The 14,940-nt window shown below is 37.6% G+C and overlaps 1 long non-coding RNA gene across 2 annotated transcripts; it reads right to left on the bottom strand.

Annotated features, from left to right (window-relative positions):
• Positions 1-995: 995 nt before the first annotated feature.
• LOC309653571 lies at positions 996-13,880 on the bottom strand. 2 transcript variants are annotated; one of them, XR_014259254.1, is made up of 4 exons: positions 11,623-12,339; positions 7,642-7,742; positions 4,060-4,095; positions 996-1,862 (listed from the first exon to the last, which is right to left on the bottom strand). It is a non-coding gene; the product is annotated as an uncharacterized lncRNA (long non-coding RNA). The 2 variants fall into 2 exon arrangements; XR_014259253.1 differs by lacking the exons at positions 7,642-7,742; positions 11,623-12,339 and adding an exon at positions 13,786-13,880.
• Between the last annotated feature and the right edge of the window lie 1,060 nt (positions 13,881-14,940).

Consider the following 14,940-nt stretch of genomic DNA (forward strand, 5'->3'; position numbering starts at 1 on the left):
TACAGGTTTGCTATAGGGAGGAGTAAAACAATCCCAACTACCTCTCACTTGAATATGATTTATTATTCAAATGATAAAATCTTACCATAGGAATTAGGAATGGATGACAAAAAGGTCCTTACACAGCTGTAGCTTAGCAGGCTAACTAGAGTAAAGCCTTCTGAAGTCCTACTGGCACCCTAGTCCTGGGCAACTTCACATGCAGGCAGTAAGAGGACAGCAGGGATGGTTAACACCATTATCCATTATCCAAGGAACAGAGAACTGAGGGCAGTAGTTCTCAGTCAGGACACACATCAGAACTGCCTAGGCAGTGCAGTCTGGGACTCAGCTTCAAACTCCCCGGAACCTGTTTCTGCCTGTGGACCAGAGCGCTCAGTGATTGCCCCGCCCCACCACCACCACACGCGTCGTCTGTGTGTGCGTGTGTGCACTGTGAGTGCGTGTGTCCCCTCAGGTGTGGAAGGAGAAACCAGAAATCTCTCCTGCTGCCTTTAATAGCAATTGTTTTGTCATGAGAAAAACAATGGCAACGTTTTAAATCATAATGATGATTAAAGCTCAAATGTGTATACTTTACTTTCTTTTGATAGGTTTCTCTGAATAAAGTTCTAATGATCGTTTCAGGAACCTACTTTCATTTGGGAAAAACAGGACCATACCATGTGTACAAGACAGAAATTTCTACAGATGCTTTATGAAAGAAAAAATATCTTACCAAAGTTACTACTGCACCTTCAGCAGTTAGCTGTACGGCACTAGAAAGAGTATGAACAAATCCGTAAATGAATTTGTGTTCAGGATCATGCTCGAAGTATTCCTCTGGAATCTTTTCTCGCTGAAGGGAGAAAAAATGCAATTTAAGTATCCACGGAAGAAAAATACTTAAAAGTACCCTTAAGATAGCAGTCTTCACACTTGGGCCCACGTGCCCCTTAAAATAATTCTGATTGGGTGACATGTCTTGTAGTCTTTTAAATCTAAACAATGGGATCCTAAAATACCACAGTGATCCAGTACTCACCACCATTCATTAAAGAAAAATACAGGCACAACCGCAGAAAATTTATGTATTTCCACGTTCCTCCCCACAGAATTCTAACCAAATGTAAACTATTGGGTTGGCCAAAAAGTTCATTTGGTTTTAAGTAAAAATAAAAGACACAGTTTTCATTTTCACCAAGCATTTTATTGAACAATATATTCACTAACCAAACAAACTTTTTGGCCAACCCAATATTTTTAGGCTCAAAAGTCTTGCTGATCACCATATGTCATACTTTTCTGTAGTCAACTTTGAAAACACATTTCCAGTGTCCTGTAACCATAAGGCTCTAAGAATGTGCTGTCCTGTACAGCAGTCGCCAGCCACGTGTGGCCACAGAGCACCCGGAGAAGTGAATTTTAAAACTTTGTCATTTTAATTCGTTTAAAATGTAAACAGTTTTCTAATTTTCTTCTTAGAGGCCTTATCATATTAGGTTTATTTACAAATATTTATATTGTTTGATGCTATGGAAAATCATCCTTTAAAAAGATACATTTTCTGTTACTTGGGTATGTTTACTTACCTGCTCACTATTCACACAAAGTGCAACTCGGTTCATATCCATCAACCCCTTATACAGCACGCCTTCGGGAAAATGACTAGACACAACATGGCGTGGGGAAGAAGACTTAAAGGAAGATGAATTTGACTTCGAGCTGGAGGAAGTAATTTTCTTCTAGTAATTAATTTCAAAGCAAATCAGCATGAAATAAACACAACTGTATAAGAGAAAAATACCACTTCAATAAAACTGACACTTACTGTGAGTGGATGTAATCTCTCATCAAAAATATCCAAGGATCTATCTGCATCTCTATAAAATAAGAATGTGCATTTAAAAAATTAATTCAGGAGTTACTATCATAGTAACATATCTGCTAGGAGTAGAGAGAGGGGTAGAGGAAGCTTAACCTTCAACGAAGCAAACAGCTTTATAAATTCTTCTCCTGGATTCCACCCTTAGAAAGGTTTCCTGACCTATTTTTACTCAGCACATCAAGTTCTGTGAAACCTTTTCTACAACAACCAGCCAGAGTTGCCTCTATAAGCACTGACCCTCCCTAACAGGCAATGCTAGTAAACCAATATATTTTCACCCCTCTAACCTCACACTGGAATATGCAAGAACATTTTATAAAGCAGTGGTGGTGGGCAATAAATTCTTCTCCAATCAATGTGAATATGAGATTCATGGTTTTTTCCCGTTTTTTTCTCTTTAGTTCTTTATATTCTTATTGTGTATTTCTTCTTGTCTCTTTTAAATAGTTTGAGTTAAAAATGTAATTGTCTTTTTATTTTAAAAGAAACCAGGCTTTTTAATTTAAAATTTCACCACACTAATACACTGCGCTCATTTGAACAGCGGTTCTCTAAATGTGGTCTGCAGGCCTCTGGGATTCTCCCCTATCCCCTCCTTCAGGAGGCCCAAGAGGTCAAAACTGCTTTTATAAGAATACTAAGACACTACCTGCCCTTCACATTGTGTGACATTTGCTATGGATGTATAAAAGCAAAAGTGGGTAAAACTGCTGGTTTCTGAGCATGAATCAAGGCAGTGGTACCAAACTGAATTAGAAGTCATTCAATTATTCACTGCCACTTGCAGTTAAAAAATCTGCTTGAAGAACATCCTTGATAAAAGAGTAAAAATTAATAGTGTTCTCAAACCTTGGTCCTTCTTTTTAATATTCTGAATAAGTGGAAAGTATGCATTAAGCACTTTTACATACTGAAATATGGCTGTGTTAAGGAAAAGCACTTGTGACTTGGCGGTAAGTCATTTTTTTCATAGAACACCATCTTTATTTGAAACACTTTTTTCATCGAACACCATCGTTATTTGAATGTACAACTGACACAGTCATTCTTTCAAAAATGAACAAAGTGAGCCTGTCACTTCAAGGAAAATAACTCTAAAGTTATTTGTTGCCAATGATAAAATTCAAGCCATCAAGCTAAAAATATCAGGAGTTTTGGAAAACTTCTACCTTCGATTGTGAACTTGACAACTTCTCAACACTTAAAAGACTTTTCTGGTAAGACTGGTGGTGATACTAACAAAAGTGAGTTTTTGACACTGTCTAAAGAAATGTGAACCAATACTTTCCAAATGACCAATGTATAATATTATAAAGTCAGGTACAGGTAAAAAGATCTACTCAGTATGCATGACAGATCAATGGGTATTAATTTAACATAGTATTTATTACAAGTTCATTGATATGATTTAGAATTCCATTTTAACTAATTTAAGAAACTAGCACATGCAGACTTTTGGTACAGTATCAAAGAATATACCAAATTATCTGAAGGCTTTAAAAATACACCTTTTTCCAACTATATATCTGCAAGCGGCTGGATCTTCTTCATATTGTTTCTTCAAAACAAATGACTGAAGACAGAATAGATATGAGAATCAGCTGTCTTCTATTGAGGAGATACTTTTCTCTCAATATTTTTTGTTGTGGAAAATAGTTATTTTTCATTAAAAAAAATGATTTATGTTGAACACTGGGGTTACCAATCAGGGGTGATTTCGTCCCCCAGGGGACTTCTGGCCATGGCTGGAGACAGTTTTGGTTGTCGTAATGTGGAGGGAAGAAGGTGCTACTGGCATCTAGTGAGTAGAGGCCAAGGGTGCTGCTATATATCCTATAACACACAGGACGACACCCCACAACAAAGCATTATCTAGCTCAAAATTTCAGTAGTGCTAAGGCACACCCTGTTTTAATATACAATGGATTTAATTTTTTAAATTCTCAATTTCAATTTCTAATACAGTAAATTATCAATATAACCCATATTAACAAATACTCTTTGGAATGCTCAGTAACCTAAGAATTAAGGGTCCTAAGAGAAAAATAAATGATTCACTTCTATATTGTAATAAAAGCACTCTAATAATAAAAGCTTATGCCAGTAACATCTATAGTTATTACCTAACACTAAACTTGATACCTTGTAAATTAATTAGCTGGAATAACAAGATAGGTTTTAAAAGAGCTCACCTGTTCTTGATGTGGTAATATATTGCTAAGGTCATACTGTGGAGGAAAAAAAATACATTGTCATCACTGATTTTTATCATATCAGGCCTGAAGACATTTTTAAAAAGGGGTTAGCAAGGAGGGAAGACCTTCCAGAGGCCCAGTGGCCCCGAAATCCTCGAATTCAGAACAGTACCACATGGGTGCTTTCCCCCTTGTTTTAGGTTCTTCAGCTTTTAGCAAAATTAGGAGACCCAAAATGCTAGATATGCTGTTAGAAGGCATGTTTTGGTTGATTATTATAATATATAAATTATTACATATGTCCCCTGTCATTTGTCCTTCTACCCACAAAACCTTCTGTCCTGTACAAGTTATATCTATCTATACACATGCTTAAATTTAAGCCATATAGTAGTTTGTGTGTGGGGGTGTGGTTTTTTTGTTAGCCCCTGCATTTCAGTTGATTTAGTTCACTATCCACCTACCCATCCGTTTTCCATTATTTCCCTAAAAGTAAATAATAAAAGTGCTCTATACCAAAATGATTTCAAATCACTGTTACATAATTATTAGAAAATTTAATAGCAAAATTTTATACCCACAAAACTGATGATAGGTCTAGCTATCCTGAAATAAGCAGTGCTAATAAGACAGCATAATACTACACAGTATCCTATTAATGACAGGTATTTCCAAATTATTTTAAATAAAGTATTAACGAACAGATAGATACAAGTCCTTAGGTAGTCTTTTTTAAGTTACTATATTCCTAAGTTATTCACAGATGTTGTATATTAGGCAACAAAGGGGTTCTCTGGTTAAGTTATATGCTCCCCTTTGTTCTCAGTGTCTAAAATGAAACTCAAAATAATTGAGGGAAGGCAAATCTGAATTTTAGAATAGGTCTATAGAATCTTAGCACTTGTATAAAGGCCTGTAACACCGTTAGCATCAAAGATGGATACTTCTATAGTGCTTCAAAGTTTCATCTTCAAATTGATTTTAAAATCACAGCATTAGAAGTTTTATGATGGAAAGGACCACTGAACCGTAGATGACATTTAATTAAACAACCCATTTTACAGATAAGGGAACCAAGGCTTAAAACTGACTTACCTAAGGTCCCACTAATTATCAGAAGCAGTTCTCTTTCTCCTGCTCTCTAACCAAATAGTGGCTCCCAAGCTCAGCTGCACACTGGGATCATCTGAGAAGCTTTAAAAACTGCCTGGCTTCTGCTTCAAGATGTTCTGATTTAACCGGCACTGGGTATGACTTGGGCATCAGGACTGTTTTTAAAGATCCCCAGATGACTGCAGCGTGCAGCAAAGTTTAGGGATGAATGAGTTAGGGTTAAGATCGGAGAATCACTCGGGATGCTTTTGTCCATATAATCATGCTTCACATCATTCCCCATCTTGTCAACAGGTGTGTGTGCGTGGGTGAGAGAGAGATAGACAGACAGACAGACACACAGACACTGTGTCTTGGAGGCGGGGGCAGGCGGGTGGACTTTGTGCATCCAGAAACATATATCTTGAAAAGTTGCATAAGTGATTCTAATAAGGCTCACCTACCCCACTGAGAACAACTACCCCACTGAAAACTAACCCCATGATAAACATTTTCAAAATCATTCCTAAAAGCCAATTGGCCCTATTAATTTTCTCAGTAAACCTTTATTTCACCAATAATGAATGTGATGAATGATCATTTCTAAAACTTCATGAGAGCAAATTAAAATTTACTGTACTTCCAAAAATTAGACTAGGTCGGGAAAAAAAAGGATGAAACTTTCTTGTCTGAGCAAGGTTAATCTTTTTTTTTTTTTTTTTTTTAATTTTATTTAATTTTACTTAATTTGGGCTGCATGGGGTCTTTGTTACTGCGCGCGGGCTTTCTCTAGTTGCCAAGAGCGGGGGCTGCTCTTTGTCGTGGTGCGCGGCCTTCTCACTGTGGTGGCTTCTCTTGTTGCACGGCACGGGCTCTAGGTGCGTGGGCTTCAGTAGTTGTGGCACACGGGCTCAGTAGTTGTGGCTCGCGGGCTCTACGGCACAGGCTCAGTAGTTGTGGCGCACGGGTTTAATTGCTCTGCGGCATGTGGGATCTTCCCGGACCAGGGCTCGAACCTGTGTCCCCTGCGTTGGCAGGCAGATTCTTAAACCACTACACCACCAGGGAAGTCCCTGAGCAAGGTTAACCTTCAAAGTACTTTTGAATTATATACTGGACATCAGACTCTTTTGAATTCAAAAGAAGCTGCGACTCTAGCCAAAGTAGAGTGGTTTTTGTACCCACAGATTCAGTGTCTTGGCTGAAGAAAAACATTCAGTGATTATGTGATAAGTGCCCAAACTCAGGACTTTAGAGATGGGGCTCAGTTTTTGCTGAAACATGATTTGACTGCAACTATTATTGTAAGCAAGAGAGGAAAGTTACATTATTATGACTGTGAACTTGCTGTCTTTAATTAAAGTAGAAGTTACTGATAATTTAAATAGCTAAAAAAAAAGCTGGCACATTAAAAACCAATTAAAAATACAATTAGCTTATAAAATTAAGACAACAAATAAAATTAAGGATAAGGACATTAATATTTTCAAATAGCATTTCCCAAACTGTGTTCTGGAAAATCAACATTCATATCCTAAGGAGATGTTAATGTTTCGTGGACAACCGCGAGGGAGGAGGCAAGCAGCTCTGCATCCCGTTTGGTTTTTTTCTCTTAAATAAGCTTGAAAGGTTCATCATTAGGGTGTTTTGAAAGTGCATCTCCAATTGTGGACTATGAGGTGCTCCCAGAAATTAAAGAATAGTTTCCATCATCATGACACTGTTCGTGTCTCCTTAAGTATAAGCCTGACCACAGCCATGTTTCCGAAACCTCACCTCTTTTATTGTTCTCTGCTGTGAGTGATACAGTGTGTTGGAGATATATTTATATATATAAACAAAACTTAAATGTGTCTATTAAGTTAAAACCTCAGTTGAACAAATTTCATCTACAAAGAAATTAAGCTTGAGTGATTATTTCTTAAGACTGGTTTGATATATTCTCCCCCTCTTTGGGGGACAGGAAGGAGAAGTAAAATTTCATACAGAAAGAGTGCAGGAAAAAAAAAAATGCACAGTGGGATAAATCTGACAAACTCCAATTAAATTTAAATGCAGCTTCGCTTTGGTGCCAGTAGGGGACAAGCTGTTCCTTCTTCTAAGAGCAGCTTCCAAAGTAGTGCACGTTGTTTGAGGACTACAACTCATACAGAAATAATTGTCTCTAGAAACAGCCAATCAAAAGCACCTCTCTTTCTCATTGTGTTCAACAATGGCTTAGCAACAGAAACGCGTCAAATAAAGATTTATACTTTTTCTGGGATTTCTTATTTGCTAACTGGCTTTCCCTTCTATCATGCGCTCTAAGATTAAAATGGAAACTGAAAATTCATATTTAGGTCCTTGAAATCAATCTATAGTTGACACCAGTTTTTTAACCTGATCACTGAAAAGGACAATTCAAATGAATGAACTTATGTATGGCTAGGATGCTTTTAGCGATAAGGGGGTCTGTCACTCAGCCCTTGGCAACCTACTTGTACTCACCATTTTACTGTGGTTCTAAGATTAGGCTGGCTGACCGTGCTGTCATCTAGAAATATTGTTGAGCATGAGCTATACTTTTTAGTAAGCTGCCCTGGAGATACCTGAAGGGGAAGGGAAATAGAAGAAAATGTCACAGTAAGTTAAACCTATCAAGTGTGTGTTTTTCCTTGGTTAAAATGTCAAACGATAAAGCATTAAGATTTTTCTTACACTCCATGAACTGCCTGAGTGTGATATCATGTGCAGCTCTATGGGAAACCTCTATACTCTGACTTCCACAGACGAGCTTTGAGAAATGGGTTATAAAATGCTGCCTTGATATAGTACCTATAATCAAACCTGGCAAGCACCTATTATAAATTACCTTTATAATAATGTAAAAAGTTTAGAATAAGATTTCAGGGTTTTTTCCTTAAGCAATGAAATGCAGCTGAGATTTCCTATTTCTATTCATTTACTACAATAAAACGTAATGCTTTATGTAATACCGATGTAGGAGCATTTCACTGCAGTAAATGAACACCAATAATAAATGTATTAGTTCAGGAGACAGTGTGACGAAACAAACGTTTTCCAATCAGAGGCTGGGCATGCCAGGGCTGCTCTATCACTAAAAAGCTGGGGGCCATAAGTCTCTCTGGGCCTCAATTTCCTTATCTGGAGGACAAAAAGGTACTGCTTAAAGATTCTCTCGCATCCAAAAAAAACGGATAAAACAACTCTGAGAATTTAACTTCTCACTTCATGTTTAAGTAAGACTGCCATGACATTACTCAAGTGAGAACCTCAGAGAATACTTGCCATTCATTTCAAAATTGTACTAATTCTGTTCTACGTGTTATTTGACACTCCTGCCTCACCCATGCTGCTCTCTGCCTGCAATGCCTTTTTCTTCCTCCTGTCCCAGCAAGCTTGACCCCATCTGCCTCTAGGATCCCTTTGCCAGCAGGCACACCACAAAACTTCTCACTTTCTGCACACTCACACTTCTAATTTACCAACTGTTCCATGGTCTCAGCTGCTTGCATAGTACCACCCTCTTAAGTAAACAAGCTTCTCCAGGTTAGGAAGATTCTTCTCCTACCTCCAGCTACTGAGCACAGAATCTGGGACAAATTAGGATTCGACAAGTGTTTGAGAAATTATTTAAGATCAGTTACAACTGGAGGTAAATCTTACTAAAGGTACAAATTCGTGAGAATTTATCTACAGTGGTGTTGGATAGGTGACAAAGAACTTTTTGAGACCCTCTAGAGAATGAACTATCTTTAAAACACTTTAGAAGTATCCATTTATTTGTGAAGAGCCCATGAACACGGCAATAGTCAAATACTAAAATGGCCTAAACTATGTTAGGACAACTCTCTTCCTTAAAGTAAGGCCAATAACCAAATCCCAATCACTGAAAGCCACTGGAAGGAAGAGTAGCATTCTTTAATACCACAGAATACGAACAATTTTAAAGCTGGGTTTTGGTTTTGGTTTTTGTTTGTTTACTAATTCAGATGAGCCTTCCTTCCTCCTATTCATATAAAATAGTTTTCACCATGCTGTCACACTCTCCCATCAATGTCCTCCACAAATACATGAAAGGTGAGGCAGGGAGAAAATCTAGTTGATGCTTTTTAAAATACAGAGCATTTAAATAAAAATTGCCAGTATCCAATAATCAGAAATATCCAAATGGCATATATAAAACACCATTTTGCTTGTTTCAGATGCTTTATGCAAAGCCACTTATTCCTTATTAACAAAAAGTTCTAGATGTAACATATTTGAAACAGTATCACTATTTGGAAGACTAATTTCTCCTTCAAGCTAGAAATGTTTTAAACTAAAACTCTGATATGGTCCTTAAGCTATTTGGTTAATGTGTAATTTTAGAATCTCAAAAAACAGATACAGCATGAAAAATGAAAATTCACTCATTCAAACACTTTGATTCTAAACGAAGCAGGTTATCTTTTAAGGTCACTACTATTAGGGTATAATATGACATACACTACACGTAATAAAAGTCAATGCTGACCAAAAATCTATATATATGAGGGGAATAAAAATAGTAAGGAAATGTACCAAAATATAGACTAGTTGGTAGAGCTTTGGGTGCTATTTATCCTGTTTTCCTCTATTAAAAACTTTTTTTCCTATTATGAATGTATATGGATTTGTCTTTGGAAATATTACTGCTAAAACATTTAAAATTTTTAATTAGATGTGCTCTAGAGTCCTATGGGGGCTCATTTAAGTTGTATCAGCAACTTACAGTCTACTGGCTCGATCCTACAAAAGAAACACTTCCACAGGCCTACTCCTGAAACTATTCAAACTTTCCAGCATCTAGTGTTCACTAAAGGATGGCAGAATTGAAGCCTCTGAGCAAAGCCTAGATATGTTAGCTGCCAGCAGATTACTTTCCTCTCATCTTGCTTGAAAATTTAAGATAACTGTCCTTTATGATTAAAGCCTTACCATTGCTGGCTCACAACCTCAATAAACTGCACTGACACACATAAGGGTATAAAATGCAAATACAAAAAAAAAAAACAGGTAGCAAAAAACACTACTGACAGTTTAATGTTCACAGGTATTATTTCAATTGGTCACTGAAGAAGAGTATTTATCTTCATTCAGCACTAAGGACAAAATACATGGACTTTTACAATCTTTATAAGGGGAAAGGTTGCTTAGTAGACTGCAGGTTTAATGGTGAAGACTAGAAAATAATCATACCTAGGAGGCTAGTAAGTAACAACCCTCAAAGCTTATCATTAAAGGTCAAGTACCTGTTGAAATCCTGCCCCCACCCAATGACTCTTCCCACTGTGCCTACCGCCTCTGATTTTAACCCATTAAAAGAATAAAGCTGGAGAGAGCGAGAGTACGAAGTGCGGCAACCCGAGTCATGGCAGGACAGGCATTTAGAAAGTTTCTTCCCCTCTTTGACCGAGTATTAGTTGAAAGAAGTGCACCCGAAGTTGTAACCAAAGGAGGCATTATGCTTCCAGAAAAATCGCAAGGAAAAGTATTGCAAGCAATGGTAGTAGCTGTTGGATCAGGCTCTAAAGGAAAGGGTGGAGAGATTCAACCAGTTAGTGTGAAAGTTGGAGATAAAGTTCTTCTCCCAGAATATGGAGGCACCAAAGTAGTTCTAGATGACAAGGATTATTTCTTATTTAGAGATGGTGACATTCTTGGAAAATATGTCGACTAAAATAAGTCACTATTGAAATGGCATCACGTGAAGCTGCCCGTTCCCCCAATGGCATCACGTGAAGCTGCCACTGAAGTTCTGAAATCTTTCATCCTGTAAATAATTTCTGTGTTTCTTTTATAATAAAGTAATGATATCCAAACTAATGATATTCATTGTCTCTGAAATTTCGTTTTCTCTATATTGATTTAAACATTCCCAAATAAAAGTATATAAATGAAAAAAAAAAAAAAGAGAATAAAGCTGAAGTTCACTTTTTTCTTCCCCATTTTCACAAGTTTTGGATACGTTTATTAAGAATCAATGACTTTCACTGAAAAGTCTGTAATACTCCATCTATGTTGCACATTAATGGACAATATGGTAGGGTGAGTGGTTTGAATAGAATTCATACTCAAGGCCTTAGTAGAAAAGTATAATCTAATTATAGGTATAATCAAAAATATTGTCTGAATTAATATCGTTAATTATATTGCATTAAACTTCAAACTCAGAACCTATATTCAAAGAATAAATCTAAGTTTGAGTAGACTGACCACAAATCTATTTCCTCTCCCCCTTCTTTCAGATAGCATCTCATTAGAATTAAAGGCATTTTTTAAAAAAGCTATACATAAGACAGGATAAACAGCAGATGATTTTTAATGTTTGAAAGGTGAAAAGACTAGATAAAGGAGTGGTAACTGACATGGCAGAACAGAGGAAGCACAACCTTGGTACCTACAGAGGCTGACTAGGACAGGAACAAGAAAACCAGTTTGTCTTACAGAACCCAAGGCAGGCTCAGAGTTCAGAGGCGTGGTCCCCAAATCCTTGCAGTGAGGCCCATCAGTTAACGAGTTGTCCAAGTGATGCTTCCAATTAGATCTTAACAGACAGCCAAGGACCATCACACGTTTGAGGGAAGCCCCCAACAAGTAAGAGATCAAAACAGGAAGAAGGAATGGGACTTCCCTGGTGGCGCAGTGGTTAAGAATCCGCCTGCCAATGCAGGGGACACGGGTTCGAGCCCTGGCCCAGAAAGATCCCACATACCACAGAGCAACTGAGCCCATGCGCCACAACTACTGAACCTGCGCTCTAGAGCCCATGAGCCACAACTACTGAAGCCCGCACGCCCTAGAGCCTGTGCTCCGCAACAAGAGAAGCCACTGCAATGAGAAGCCCACGCACCCAACAAAGAGTAGGCCCAGCTCACCGCAACCAGAGAAAGCCCACGTGCAGAAACCAAGACCCAATGCAGCCAAAAAATAAATAAATAAAATAAAATATAAGGATGCTTTAAAACAAAACAAAACAAAACAGGAAGAAGGAATTGATGGGAGTGATAAAAACTCAGGAGCAAATGAAAACTTGAAATTCCATCAGTGAAAAAAAGAATGACAGGATATAAGAGAACTCTATAAATTGAAAATAAGATAGACAAAACAATATATTCAATAGAAGGATTAGAGCACAGTCAAGGAAATCTCCAGGAAGCAGGACAAAAAGACAAATGCAAAGCAGGAGGGGAAAAAAGTTAGCGATCTGGTAAGTCTAAGACTTCCAACATCTGAATAATAGGAACCTGGAAGAAAAAAACAGAATATCAAAGAAACACACAAAAAAGGTCTATACCAAACCAAATTATGAAATTTCAAAATCCCAGGGAGAGGGAAGGTACTAAAAGGTTCCCGAGAAGGAAGGGATGGGGGAAAATGACTAAAATCGGTCATGTACAATGTACCATACAATGTCAACAGGTTTAAGAGCAACAGTGTAAATGAGAAGATGAGAGGGAAATGTCTTTAGAACGGCAACAATTAGTTTCAACTGAGAATTCTATACTTTATCAAATAGAAGGAGTTCCAGAGAGGCTAGATCTCTATAAACTTTCTGCCCATGTGCCCTTTTCCCAGGAAAATGTGCTCCAGTAAAACAAGGAAGTATAACAAGACAAGAGGGAAACAGAATCTAGCACATAGGGGATCCAACATAAGAGAGCAGAGTTATGTGAGATCCCAGATGACTTCACACAGATATCCCAGGAAAAGAGGCATAGAGCAGGCCTAGGGGAACACTAGTCTATATGGGAGTAGGAAGACAAAAGATTGGGGCAAAGTGTCTCCAAGAAATAAATGGAACAGATGTGGCTTAGTAGACGGAAAATATTTTTCATAGGCATGTGACAAATGTTAAAACATTTGGGGAAAAAAATAGCTGTTAGAAAACAGGCAAGCGAATATAGTCAGGAAATTAATTCCACAGAAAAAATGAAGAATGTGAAAGCAGGGAGACCGGGCAGGGAGCTACTTACTGCATTTGGCTGTGTGAGATCACGTTGGCTAGGAAAAGGGGGATTGGGTTATCCTAGAGAAGTGCAGAAGTGCTCCAATTTCATCAGTATTTAAGAAAAAGAATGAAGGGTGTACAAGGAGGAGGCACAGTCAGAGAACTCTATGGCTCAGCAATGCACAATATTTGCAGAGTGATAGTAATGTAAACATTGATTCTGATTTAATAAAAACTGATACATGTTGAGGGAACACAGGGAGGGAAATAACGTCATGGTGGAGCAAAGAAGCTAAGCTTTCACCTGCTATGACAAGAAGTCAATGGACAGTGCTAAAAATTAACTTACCTGTTATACTTTTATTACTTTGGTTAAAAAATAAGATCAAAAAAATAAGGCAAAAGAATTTAAGGCAGATCTTTATACTACAACCGTATTAGTGAAATTTAACGTAAATGTCAGAACCCTTAAAAAATGGGCACTACTAAGTCAAAGACTTTCCTGAATCCATTTGATAATTAGGAAAATAGAGATTTAGAAAATCTACAAAAAAGAGGTCCATGCTAACAGTATTGGATCCATCATATTTTTAGGAATCATGGCAGACATATTTTTAATTCAAACTATTAATTTCTTAACTTTTCAACTGTTTACTTACATGGTTTAAATGGTTGCTCCTCCTCTTTTCCCGCACTAAGAATAAAAAAAATTAACTGATGAATTCTGATACAAATGCCATAGAAAAATAAAAGTAGTCACTAATTATCTGATGGATTACCAATAACACAATGAGATAAAATTCCATTCTATTTTTTAAAATAATTTCCAACAAAATATATAATTTAAATCACCCAGCAAGATGAGTCCGATAAATAAAATCTAAAAACTTACTTTCACTTTTTTGACCTAATAGATATTCTGTATTAGGTACAAATGAAAGACTCCCCATTTACAAAAGAAAAGGACAAAGCAAATTAGGCCAGGTGAGAAACTTAGCTAATAAAAAAATGTACCTGCTGCATAGCTGAACTACTAGCCAGGAGTATTTTCTAAGTCTTCATTTACACACAGCTTACTTTAATTACCACAATCTACAGATGACGACTCTACGAACCAGTTTCTGGCCAGGCACTCATCTCCGAACGCACCAGGATCTCTGGAAGCATCCTGAACCACTTAATGGTAACCTACTCAAATACCTTACTGAAAAAATACACAACTGGAAAGTAACCTATGTTAAACGTAAATTTTAAAATGAGTGTGCTGACCTAAATGAACATATCTACAGCACACAAAATGGTTTTGCTCCAACAAAGGCCAGAAGAATAAAAGCCTGAAGAGGGTCTTAGGCCACACTCTTGCTCACATTGCCTCCTTTAACTCCAGACAGGCATCACAGGCACGGATTCCTTAAGGCTGAAGAGAGAGACAGGCATGGGACAGCTTTTCTTTTACTGTCTCCAGAGCCCCTCTACATGTGAGCAGCTCATGGCTCTGGAAGAAACTGAGAAATAGAGCAATCCTAACCAGAAAGGAGTGGCTCAAGTACACACACTAGAAAAATGCAAGTTAGAAACCCCAGGAGCTTCCAGGTTGGTGAGCATGTAGTACCCTTGCAGAGGGCATCAAAGCTCTGTGCCCTGTCCCCATGCCTGGCCCTATGCATCTCTTCCATCTGGCTGTTCCTGAGTTATATCCTTTTATAAAAACCAGTGATCTAACGGAAAAAAACAAAAAGCGAAACAACAACAACAAAAAACCAAACCTCCGTTTTTTATTGTGCTGCATCACTTTAAATATTATGGAATGTTCA

The sequence above is a fragment of the Balaenoptera physalus genome (assembly GCF_965194825.1).
Source record: "Balaenoptera physalus genome assembly, contig: HAP1_SCAFFOLD_601, whole genome shotgun sequence".
NCBI classification, from domain to species: Eukaryota; Metazoa; Chordata; class Mammalia; order Artiodactyla; family Balaenopteridae; genus Balaenoptera; species Balaenoptera physalus.